Here is a 13894-nt window from a genome sequence, read left to right on the forward strand (position 1 = left end):
AAATTTAATGAGTCGTACAAATTTTAAATCTGAACTAAATAAAATTTTCACAACAAATTATAGATCGTGGATTGATTTTACACAAAAAAGATTAGTTAATATAACTAATGGTATTGATCAACAAGATGCTATTACGTTAAACCAGCTCGAGTCAGTGAAAAGCGATATTAACAACCAATTAGCAAGTGATAGAAACAAATTTGAAGATGTATTAAAATCATTACAAGACACACATATAAAGAAAGACGATATTGAGGTTTTAAAAGGTGAATATATGGAAGAATTTAAAAAGACCAATAATAATGTTACTATTCTATTTAAAGCAAAAGTTCCTGTTTCAGAATTTAATCAATATAAGTCAGAAATATCATCTCAATTAAATACATTTACAACAAAACAAGATTTCCAAATGATGAAAAAGGAAACTTTAATTCTAATTATGCAAAAAGAAACTATAAATTTATTATGTCGATTGAGAACTAGAAATGTTCCAAATCCAATCTTCAGAATATTTAATTTATCTAATGATTATGAGTTTCTCTATAGTGGAAAAATAATGCATATGGAATTAAGTTTTGATAGATACTTTTTAGATATATTTTTGAACAATACTTTAGTGGTAAATTTGCCATTAAACATTAAAAAGGGTGATAAAATTATGTTTCAAGCACAAAAAAATTCAGCTATGGAAGAAGGAAAATTATTGGAAGTTATTATGTATATAGAAAGAGAACCTTAATTATTTTCTTTTAATAAATAATGATGTATTGTGTTAAGTGTAAGAAATCAACAGATACAAAAATAGATAACATTAGAATAGAACAGACAAAGAATGGAAGATATGTTAAGAAAGGTATATGTGTTGTATGTGTTACTAATAAATCCCAATTCATTAAAAAGCGCGATTGACTATATGAAGGTGAAGGTATTAGAGAAGATATTATAGAAGAAATTCATAAACCATCTAGAAAAAATTATCCTAGGTTAAGTGTTATTGTTAAAGGTATAGATGATTTATGGCAAGCGGATCTTGTGGAAATGGATAGTGGTGTGTTAAAAGGTGTTTCAAAATTAAATAAAGGGTATAAGTATTTGCTAACGATTATAGATGTGTTTTCAAAATATGCATTTGCTGTTCCTGTTAAAGGTAAGAGTGGTAAGAATGTTACAGAAGCATTTGAATCAGTGTTAAAAGTAAGAAAACCTAATAATTTACAAACTGATCAAGGTAAAGAGTTTTATAATAAAGAATTTGAGATTTGATGGGAAAAAACAATATCAATCATTACTCAACATATAGTGGTAAAAAAGCTTCTGTTGTTGAAAGATTTAACAAAACACTTAAACAAAATATGTGGAAAAAATTTACTGTTCAAGGTAATTATAAATGGTTAAAAATATTGCAAGGTTTGGTTGATAAATATAATAACAAAGTACATAGAACAATTGGCATGAAACCTGTAGAAGTGAATAAGAAAAATGAGCATGTGATATTGAAAAAAGTATATAAGAAAGAATATAAGTCTGTTAAGTTAAAGTATAAGATTGGTGATTATGTTCGTATAAGTAAAATTAAAGGTTTGTTTGAGAAAGGTTATACACCAAATTGGTCAACAGAAGTGTTTGTTATTAATGAGGTTATACCATCTAATCCACCAACATATAAAATTAAAGATTTAAACAATGAAGAAGTTAGAGGAAGATTTTATGAACCAGAATTATTGAAAACTAAATATAAGGATGAGTATTTGGTTGAAAAAATATTGAGAAAGAAAGGTAATAAAGTGTTTGTTAAATGGTTAGGGTTTGATGATTCACATAATAGTTGGATAGATAAGAGTAATGTAATATTATAAATGTTATATTTTATGATTATTTCATAAAAGGTATAAATTGTTTATTAAATGGTTCGGGTTTAATAATTTGCATAATAATTAAATAAATAAAAGTAATATAATATTATAAATGTTATTTCATAAAAGGTATAAATTGTTTATTAAATGGTTAGGGTTTGTTAAATGGTTAGGATTTAATAATTTGTATAATAATTAAATAAATAAAAGTAATATAATATTATAAATGTTATTTCATAAAAGGTATAAATTGTTTATTAAATGGTTATGGTTTAATAATTTGCATAATAAGTAATATAATATAAATTTTATCTTTTATGGTTATTTCATAAAAGGTAATAAAGTGTTTATTAAATGGTTAGGATTTAATAATTTGTATAATAATTAAATAAATAAAAGTAATATAATATTATAAATGTTATTTCATAAAAGGTAATACAGTGTTTATTAAATAATTAGGGTTTATTAAATGGTTAGGATTTAATAATTTGTATAATAATTAAATAAATAAAAGTAATATAATATTATAAATGTTATCTTTTATAGTTATTTAATTAAAGGTAAATAGGATAAGAAGGTAAATGATAATTATGATGATGAGTGAGTTTATGAAAATGATTCAGTTTTTATCATATTAATAATGACTTTGATGAGGTAATCCCATAAAAGCCCTATACTAACACAACACACTAATATATGTAGACAATTGCAGGAGTGTATAAGTATTAGCAGTTGTGTTAGGAAAAATAAGTATGCTAATGTTGGTATATATAACATGAGAAAAATATGAAAATGAACTAAAAAATTTGGTAAATATATAAATAAACGATACAGTATTTTTTCATATAAGATGAGTATAAATAATGTTAATTTTACTGGTGAGGAGATGAAGGAGATGTCGATTACAAAACTAAAACTAATATGTAAAGTCAAGAAAATCCGTAACTATAGTTCTTTAAATAAGAGTGAATTAATCAAAAAAATCGAACAATATCAAAATGAACCAGATGAATTGAAGGTTATATACACAATGAAAGTTGATGAACTAAAAAACCATTGTAAAAGGAAAGGAATAAAAGGTTATTCTAAATTAAGAAAGGCTGAACTTATTGACCGCATTAAAAAATATGAAGATGAACAAAACAGATCACAAATTAGAAACATATTTCCATTTAAACAAGATGTTTTTGAAGAATCCAAACCACAACGAATACCGATTAAAGTAGAAACAAAGGAAACAGCAATACAGAAACGATTACAAACTATCACAATTGAAAACATAGGAGGATATAAAGATCCAGTGAAGTTTTTAAATATAAGTGGGAAAGTAGTTAACAAAATCAAGGAAGAATTAAAGCACCACCCATTAAAAGTCAACCTTGTATTCATTTGTGATTATATTAAAGATAAAGAAGTACAAGAACGCAATTTTAAAACTATGAATGAAAGAATATTACAATCAACTGACTTAGATGAATATATAACCTATGCTAAACAAAAACTATGTAGAGAGATGGAGGAATTTCAAGGTAGAGGATCAGGATGGACATTGCACCAAATTAAACATTTATAAATCAGACTAAATAAATATGTACCATTACGAGCTTCTTCACATATTGACCTTCCTAAACCAATTAAAGATAAGAAAGCAGTAATCAATATTAAAAATCAAGATACTAAATGTTTCTTATATTCAATTGCAAGTTATTTAAAACCTATTGATAGATGTTCTCAATATCAACGACCTTCACACTATACAGAAATTGTGAATGAGTTACAAGATAAATATTGTAATGGTATTGAATTTCCTGTACAATTAAAAGATATAGTAAAGTTTGAAAAGAGAAGTAACATATCCATTAACGTGTATAGTTATGATGATGAATATAATATATACCCACTTCAAATCACAAAAAATAAGCAGGACAAGCACGTTAATTTATTATGTGTAAAAGATGAAAATAATAGTCATTTTTGTTCGATAAAGGATTTATCGAGATTAATAAGAAGTCAAGTAACAAAACATAAGGAAAAATTGTACTTTTGTGATAGATGTTTGGTAAGACATTTTAGAAATGAGGAGCAATTACAACATGAACTATATTGTAAGGAGCATGAATCTGTTAGAATAGAACTTCCAAAACCATATGATAATCAAATACAGTTCCAAAATTATAATAGATCATTTAGAGTACCATTTACGATATATGCCGATTTTGAATGTTTGTTATGTAAAATGGAAATAGACCATAATTGTTCTAAAACTGTGAAGTATCAAAAGCATTTACCAATGAGTTTCTGTTATTATATTAAATACTCAAATGGTGTGTATAAAAGTCCTGTTAGTTATATTGGTTTAGATGCTGCAAAGGTGTTTGTGGAGAAGTTAAAACAAGAAGCAATAGAAATAAAGAAAATATATAACAAAAGAGTTGAAATGAATGGTCTAACTAAAGATGAAGAAAATAGATATAATAATTCCAATAGTTGTCATGTATGTGAGAGAAACTTGAATGATTTACCACCAGCAATTGAAAAACAAATAAATATGTTAAATAAGAAAATACAATTCGCTAAAGATAATGATAGCATGATTGAAAAGTTAGAAGAATGGAAACATGAATTAGGAAAATGTTTAAAGAATATAAATAAAAATAAAGCAAAAGTAAGAGATCATGATCATTTAACTGGGAAGTTTAGAGGTGCAGCTCACAGTTATTGTAACTTAAGCTATCGAAATCCTAATTTTATTCCAGTATTTATTCACAACTTAAGTGGTTATGATACTCACCTGTTTGTTAAAGAACTTGCTTATGATAAGAATGAAATAAAACTAATTGCAAATAATGAGGAAAAATATATAACATACTAAAAATATGTGAAGGTTGATAAAAAGAATGGAATTAATTTACGATTTCTTGATTCATTTAGGTTTATGCCAAGGAGTTTAGCAGAACTAGCAAATAACCTTACAAAAGAACAATATAGAGAAACGTCAAAGTACTTCCCTAATGATTTGTTAGATTTAGTAATTAAAAAAGGTGTGTACACATATGATTATATTGACTCAATTGAAAGATTAGAAGAAACAAAACTACCTTCAAAAGAAATGTTCTTTAATAAACTTACTAAAACCCACATCAGTGATGAAGATTATGAGCATGCGAAAAATGTTTGGAAGTTATTCAATATTAAAAATCTAGGTGAATATACAGAACTTTATAACAAGACAGATGTATTAATATTAGCTGATGTATTTGAAAGTTTTAGAGATGTGTGTTTAAAAGCATATGGTTTAGATCCTGCTTGGTATTTCACTGCTCCTGGTTTATCGTGGGATTCAATGTTAAAGATGACTAAGATCAAACTAGAAATGTTAACTGACTATGACAAAATATTAATGATAGAAATAGGTATAAGAGGTGGAATTTCACAATGTAGTAAGAGATATGTAAAAGCAAATAATAAGTATATGAAAAATTATAACAAAGACGAACCTTCAAAGTATTTAGCTTATCTAGATGCAAATAATTTATATGGATGGGCTATGAGTCAGTACATGCCTTACAAAGACTTTAAATGGGTTCAACCTTACATAAACATAATGAATGTTCCAGATGATTCAGAAACTGGCTACATATTAGAAGTTGATTTAGAATATCCAGAATACTTACATGATAAACATACAGATCTACCATTAGCTCCAGAAAATATGTGTCCACCAGGATCGAAACATTCAAAATTATTAACAACGCTTTACAATAAAGAAAGATATGTTATTCACTACAGAAACTTAAAACTATATATGTCACTTGGGATGATATTAAAGAAAATTCATAGAATATTGGAGTTCAAGCAATCAAACTGGTTAAAGGAATATATTGATCTAAATACAAATATGAGAACAAAAGCTAAGAATGATTTCAAGAAAGATTTTTACAAGTTAATAAACAATAGTGTATTTGGTAAAACAATGGAAAACATTAGAAAGAGGCCATCTATTACCTTAGAATGTGATCCAATGAGGGTGGAAAAGTTAATAGCGAAACCGAACTTTGATTACAGAACAATATTTACTGAAGATTTGTGTGCGATACATATGAAAAAAGAAAAATTGACCTTCAACAAACCTATATATGTTGGTATGAGTGTGCTAGATTTGTCAAAACTATTAATGTATGACTTCCATTACAATATTATGAAACCTAAATATGATATTGATATAGGCTTATGTTATATGGATACTGATAGTTTTATATATGAAATTAATACAGATGATTTCTACAAAGACTTAAAAGAAATGGTTGATTTATTTGATTCAAGTGAATATGGAAAGGATAATCAATATGGAATACCATTAGTAAACAAAAAAGTATTAGGAAAGATGAAGGATGAAAACAATGGTAAAATAATGACAGAATTTATTGGGTTAAGATCAAAGATGTATGCATTTAAAGTTGAAAATAAAGAGAAGAAAAAAGCAAAAGGAATAACAAAATGTGTAGTAGCAAAAGAGTTACAATTTGATGATTATAAGCAAACCCTATTCAATGATGTAAAAGCATACAAAAATATAAATCTAATTCGAAGTTGTAAGCATGATGTATATACCATAGCTGTAAATAAGTTAGCATTAGATTCAAATGATGATAAAAGATATATACTAGAGGGTGGTATAAGTACATTAGCTTGGGGGCATTATAAGATATAGTTAAAATGTATTTATGTGTAGTTTAGTTTTAGGTCATATTTAATTAACTTTTATGTATAGTTTAGTTTTAGGTAAAATTTAATTAACATTTATGTGAGGTGTAGTTTATTTTTAGGTCATATTTAATTAACTTTTATGTATAGTTTAGTTTTTAGGTAAAATTTAATTAACTTTTATGTGTGGTGTAGTTGATAGGTGTTAGTGAGTAATAATGTATAGTTTAGTTTTAGGTAAAATTTATATTTTTAAGTCATAAAAGTTGTTTTTGTAATTTTATCCTTAGACATAGACAACCAGTAAATACATGAAAATAATTGTTTTGTAGTCTAGTATTTATGTCCTGTTTACATTTCCTTAATACATTCTTACATAGTGAAGATTTTTGATTTTTTATAATTTTATCCTTAAACATAGACAACCCGTAACGTGTTAGAAAAAAATTATAAGAAAATAGAAACCATTTACCGTTTGAATTTTGAAAATCGGTTAATATTTGATGAAGTTATAGGAAATTCGGAATAGTATCCTTAGAGGTATGCAACCCACAATACATTTAGAAAATGGCAAATTTTTTTCTCTGTCGAATGTCGTTTGAATTTTCAAAATCGGTTAATAAACAACAAAGTTATAACGACTTAAAAAAATAATATCCCTCGAGTACGCCATTAAAACAGGGTTGGTTATCGTTTCAAAAAAATTATCATATTTACTTTATTTAGTACTAGTTCATTTGTAATAGTTTCAGAGCTTAATTCATAATTTTAACAATTCTGGAAAAAGATGATAAAAAGAATTAGTTTCCAACCCTGTTTGTCACGTGAAGGTAAAAATCATCACGTTACATTGTCACGTTATCTAGGTACAATTTTCTCTCTTCACAATCGAAAAGGTTTTAAACTTCTTAGTTTTAGTTATAACGTGACAGTTTTGGTGTTGTTATTACTACACTTCCATATACTGCTTGATTACTAAAAAAAAGAAAATATGTTGTTGCTACTCCGGTTGACTGAAGAGAATGTGAGTGTGGATGAGTGTATGATGATGTAAGCAAGTCACGTTCCCATGCTAAGAAAGAAAGAAAAAGAGAGAGGCTATATAAATCTAAATACATACATGTATGCTGTTGCCTCTCTCAAGCAAACTGAATTTGTAAATGTGTGTGTGTGCACAAACCTTCTGTGTTGGGTTGTATAAATACAGGCGGCAAAATGCTAAATTCGTTATTTTTTATCCGATTTTAATAATTCAAACGGCATTTAAAAGAGTATGTATCAGAGTTTAAAATGCAATTGTTCATTATTGTTAAATGTTGTTAGATTTAGTATTTTTTTGTTTTTGTAACTTGATTTAGTAATTTTTTGTAACCAGATTTAGTGATTTTTGAAGTCAAAACCGGTTATAACCAGATTTTGTAACCAAATTTAGTGATTTTTTAAAGTCAAAACCGGTTATAACCAGATTTTGTAACTAGATTTAGTGATTTTTTTTGCTTTTGTAACTTGATTTAGTGATTTTGTAACTTGATTTAGTGATTTTTTATAACCAGATTTAGTGACTTTTGTAACTAGATTTAGTAATTGAATGCATTAGAAGTTATTATGAGTAAGATAGAAGTTATTTGAGATGTGATAGAAGTTATTTGGGATAGGGAGTGCGCTGCAAATTATTAGGGAGTAGATTAGAAGTTATTAGAGATGATAGGGTGACATATAGTTAAAATGGGCTAATAATGAATTTGTCTGCAGAATCCCCATTATCTATCTACTTTTGTAGGTCATCTGTCGGTACACAGGAAAAGCGTCGCTCAGTAGCTAAACAAGTTAGGAAGTGTACGACGGTGCTAATGAAACGAAGAATAAAGTAAAAGAAACGTGAAGTGTCTTTGAAATTAAAGCTGTTTTTGTCTGTTTGTTTATAATTAATTTTCTAACATACTCGAACATCTAACGACATGTTATTATGTACGAAATTGCAAGATTATATAACAATAACATATACTGTATTACTGAAGTATTACTCGGTAATAAAGTGAATGCATTGAATTTACTAAACCACTTAAATATGTAACTAATGTTACTTCCCTTAGTAGTACAATGTAATCAGTGTCTATGAATGTAGTACTCATCCTAGTTTTCAAGGTATTTTTAAAAGCCTTGTTGTATCCTACACGTATAAGCACACTAAGGCAGTTGTGATAGTATTTTTAAGTGGTCTTTACGTGAATGGGTATTGTTTGCAGCATGAGTTAATACATTAATTAATGTCCTCATGTTTAGGTCACCAACCAACCTTATGAGACAAATTTTATTCATACTTAAGAAAAGATCGACAATACTGTATAAGAATATCGTAATTTGTTTATATATTATTAATATCTGGTATGCAAGTTTGTTGTAGATTCATTAAGGAATGCGTTCATGGGGAATCTGAACATATTTACCCAAGAGAAAACATTTCATGGAGTAAAAATAATCTAATTCTCTACTGAATTCAATAATGGGACGCATGAACTTAAGATGATAATCATGTCTATGAGCTTTCTGAGAATTCTTCAGTGCTATTATCGAACTTCTTTACAGATTCATGAAATTATTTGGCCATAACATTTTCAAATTTACTACCTTTTTTTATCCAATGGAACTTACTCGTAAATTGTTTACATTAGCTCATATGCACCATTACAAAAAGACTTAAATGTTTAGAACACATGAGTTAACACTTAAATCAACCAATAAACGTATATAACAGAAAAGTAATGATAACAAATTAGTTCCAATTGGCTGATTAATGAATGAAATAAAATTTCTTGTTCCATGTCCCACGTGTACACACTCTAGGGTAAGATAAACGGATAATAAGGAAAATGAATAATTATGGAAGAATTGGCGGGATGATCATGTGGGAGTAAACGCCAGAACCGCGAGAAAACACACGAACATGATGTTATTCACCACAAACTCACATAGCTAGGAATCGAACCATATACTCTTTGCACCTGAAGTCGGCACCTCTCCACTACTGATCTAAAATCGTAATTGATTCGGTAAAAGAAAAGTTTTATATCCATATGATATGTTGGTTCGTCCGAAAGCTTAGAAGAAACTCTTATGCAGAAAGGAATTTAAAAATAGACTAGCAGGAAAAGAAATGGAAAACGAAGGTTACAATCATCATATAGAAATTTGTAAAACACACAATTAGAAAAACTTTAAGAGAATATACATAAAATTATAAAACAGATAGTCTTCAATTAACGGACATTATTGTAAATTTGGAGACACAACTTTTAAAACATAGCATTATATCCAGCATGGAGTTCACAAGTCCAGTATTTTTTGGTATGCGATACTAAAAATGACATAACGAAACTGGAATTATTAACAGTTTATAACAAATTACTCTTCATAGGAAACAGTATAACACGAGAAATTCCTCAATATTCCAACCGATATGCTGTAGCAAATAATAATTACTTAGAAACGCATAATCCCAGTAAGAAACTGCCATACATAATGTACATGGATGAGAATAAAAAATTTCGATGGGCAATGAATCATCATATATCTTGTGGAGATTTTCAATGGGAATATAACATAAATGAAAAATATTGGATAAACAAAATATTACAAACAAAAGACAATTCTAGCTATATTTTAGAAGTAGATTTAGAATATCCAAAAGAACTTCATAATAACATTCGGACTTTCCATTAGTTCTAGAAAGTTTTATAAATAATAAATAATTCCAAAATTATTAACCCATAAATGATCTTATCTTTTTTTGTTTTGCATTTAGATTTATTTTAGAAAATAGGTTGTTTTCGACCTATTATGGGTAAATTTAGTACTATTTCTTTTTACTCATCTCCCATTGGCTAATTATGATACTGGATCGAAATATGTAAGCATTAGCGATAACAAAATAAGTAAGTGGGTCGTTTTCGACCAGAAGATTAAAACGGTTAAGAATGCTTTTCGATATTCGTCTACAGGGCTTTCATAAAGTCCTCGTTATAAAACAAATGCTTATAACTTTAAAATAACAATATTACAATGAAATAAATGTTAAGATCTTTATTATATTATCAAAATTTAAAATTGTATTTCTCGCAGTGACTTAAAAAGTCAATAAAATAATCATACAATAAAATAATTATTTAAATCATCAACGTGGTTAAAGAAATGTGTAGACTTAAATACAGAAAGTCGATCACAGGTAAAGAATGAATTTGAAAACGATTTTCATAATCTTCAAAATAATACTATATTTGGAAAAGCTATAGAAAAGAAAAGAAAGAGAATTGCATACAATAGCAAGGTAGTGAAAAAGATAACTGCCAAACCTCTTTTTAAAGATAAAACAATATTTTCTGAACATATTGCTGCTAATCCTATGTATCAGTGGCGTATCCTGAGTTTTGAGGTTGGGCATGCAATGTTCCAATACCACTACTTCTACTACCACTATATTATTATTATTATTATTATTATTATTATTATTATTATTATTATTATTATTATTTGTAAAACGCTCCAGCACTCCTTTATGGTGGAACATTCTACCTTGCGGCGTAGAATAAACTTTACATCTGTTTCAGTATCATGATGATGATGATGATGATGATGATGATTGGTGTTCTGCCCGAAGGCAAGTCTTTGACTCGAAGGTCCCATGGTGTTTTTCCATTGCCTTCCATGGGATGATGATGACGTCCTAAGGATGGGACCTACAGCTTAACGTGGGATCCGAACCACTTGTGTCTCCACCGGGAATCGAACACGGGACCCCTTGATTACAAGGCGACGAGCGTAACCACTCATTCACGGGGGACACAATATTAAATGATGAAAAGAAATATATTTTGTTCAAGTGCAAACAGTACACTGTTCGAGAAACGAATATTCCACCCTCAATTTCTAACTAGTTTTCAAAATCACTTTTATGCTTTAAAATGCTTGCACTTCCTCTCCTGCTAATAAAATAACGTAGTTCAAGTATATTCTTACTAGGTAGTTATTGAACGATTTGAAAATACACACTATTCACTCGGAAACACAACTAAGGAATAATATAATCAATCCAAGGGTTAATATAATCCACCCAATAATCAATCCAATGCTGTGCTGAATTTGCTTCTCCAATTTAAGCTCTTAAAAAAAACAGAGACAGTGGTAAACCAAATAAGTTCGCAACTGTGACTGAGGACATGAGGAAGATTGTCAGCGAGGACAATCATCCCCTTTCTCAAAGAGGGACACCTTCGAGCAGGCAGGCACATTGCGCTTTTTTTTCTCCCTCTCTCTCTGTTTCGTTTGACAGAAGAGCAAAAAGAATGTGGATGCTCCAATCGCCCATGTAACTCTGTAATGAAGTCCCAGTCGTCATTGCATTTCCTCTTGCCCCTCTCGCCCAGAACCTTACGAAACTAATGGATACTTTCTTATATATGTTCCTCGCAACGTTACAGCGGTTTCTCAAGCATGTATATAACTCCAAAGTTTGTTTGTTACATTGGTATGCACATCGCACATCTATAAGCGCATCCTAATAGTAATGCGGAATTAATACTTGAAAAAAAAATAGTTTGGGAAAAGAAGAGGGTTCAATGCTCTTTTGCGTTACTCTTGTACCTACCACTCTGTAAATATAACATGTTCAAAAAGAGTAGACTATCAGAAAATAATTAGAATTATGATAATACTCACCAATTACTTGAAAAGAAAGTCCACTCTTCTGGTCTTCTTGCAAAATTCCTCGGTGACTTTGTCAAAGAATGAATCGTTGCTTTTCATTTCTATTAGATCTTTCTCTATAGACATCATCACCAAAGCCAAAAGACGTTCTTGTCCTTGAGAATTTCTCTGGAATGCTTTTATGCGTTTCAAGGCCGAAAATGAACGTTCCACTGATGATGTAGTTGAAGGTATAACTCTAATTAATTCGCACAGTTTGTTAAGTTCTTGAAGGCCTGTCTGTAGACCATTTGAAACTAAGAAGTTGTAAATATCTCCCAAACTCTTTCCCACAAAATGATCAGAATTATAGACACTCTTAAGCTCGGCTTTCAATCGTACAAAATCAAAGAACTTTGCGTACATTTTCTCCAATTGCACAAACTGTTGTTCTGGAAAATCTTTTGAAAATTTTGAAAATTTAGAACAATCAAGAAGTTCCAAAAAAGACATTTCTGGCAGTGAATCAAAACGGTGCTGCAGCTGCAATATTATGGTGCCATATATTTCACAATAAAGCCTCTTGAATTCCTCCTCTACTGATAAGGAATTGGCTTGTTTTCGACGTTTTGTCGGCGGATCATTAGATAGTAAGGTGTCGCGCCAAACTTCTTCAAACCCATTGTTGCGTTTTGATGACAGTGTCTCCTTCAGTGTCAGTATTTCTTTTGAACAATACACAATGTCTAAAGACTTGGACTGTAAGATATTAAACATTACATCGGTGAAAGTGTATATGTCTTGAAACAAATTTAGAAGAAAATTAAACTGAAAGTCATTTAACTTTGCAAGAAATCCGTCTGCCTCTTGTACGGCAATACTATCCCCAGGAGATTCTAAGATGGCTTCTAATAGTTCCTGGAGCTGATCTTTGCAGTTAGCAATAGTTTGCACTAATCGGCTGTAAAAGTTCCATCTCGTAGCTGCAAGTCGCGGGAATCTTTTCTTAACAAATGTGTCCAACATATTAGTTCTTTTTGTTGAAGAAGAGAAAAATGCAGCAATTCCATTAATCGTAACGAAGAATATGCGACAAGCACTAATAAAGGAAACGGATTGTGACAACACAAGATTTAGCTTATGCGCGTAACAATGTATAAAAATCGCCTCCGGAACAATTTCCCTTACCCGCGTCCGGACCCCACTTATGTCACCTGCTAACACTGCAGCCCCGTCGTAAGTTTGTGCGATCAGTTTATTTTTTCACTCAAACTGTTCTAACACTTTCATAATTAGATTTGTTAATGCTGCAGCACTACGATCAGAACTAACGTCACTAAACCCTAAAAATCTTTCAACAACGTTATTGTTGTGACTGTAACGCAACACAGTAGATAACTGGGATAGATGAGTGACATCTGATGTTTCATCGATCATAATAGACACGAAACGACTTGTTTTGATTTGAGATTTAATTTCTTCAACCATAACTGCACCCACACTTTGTATTAAATCATTTTGAATTAAGGGAGATGTACCTGAGAAAACCTTAGATGTGGTCAAATGATGTTTCAATTTTGCATCAAATTCTGATAACAACTGCAGGATTTCCACGTAGTTGCCTCGGTTGTTCGATTCTTCGCTCTCGTCGTGCCCAC

The sequence above is a fragment of the Thermobia domestica genome, unplaced genomic scaffold, assembly GCF_964235325.1.
Source record: "Thermobia domestica unplaced genomic scaffold, izTheDome1.hap1.1 HAP1_SCAFFOLD_185, whole genome shotgun sequence".
In the NCBI taxonomy this organism is placed as follows: domain Eukaryota; kingdom Metazoa; phylum Arthropoda; class Insecta; order Zygentoma; family Lepismatidae; genus Thermobia; species Thermobia domestica.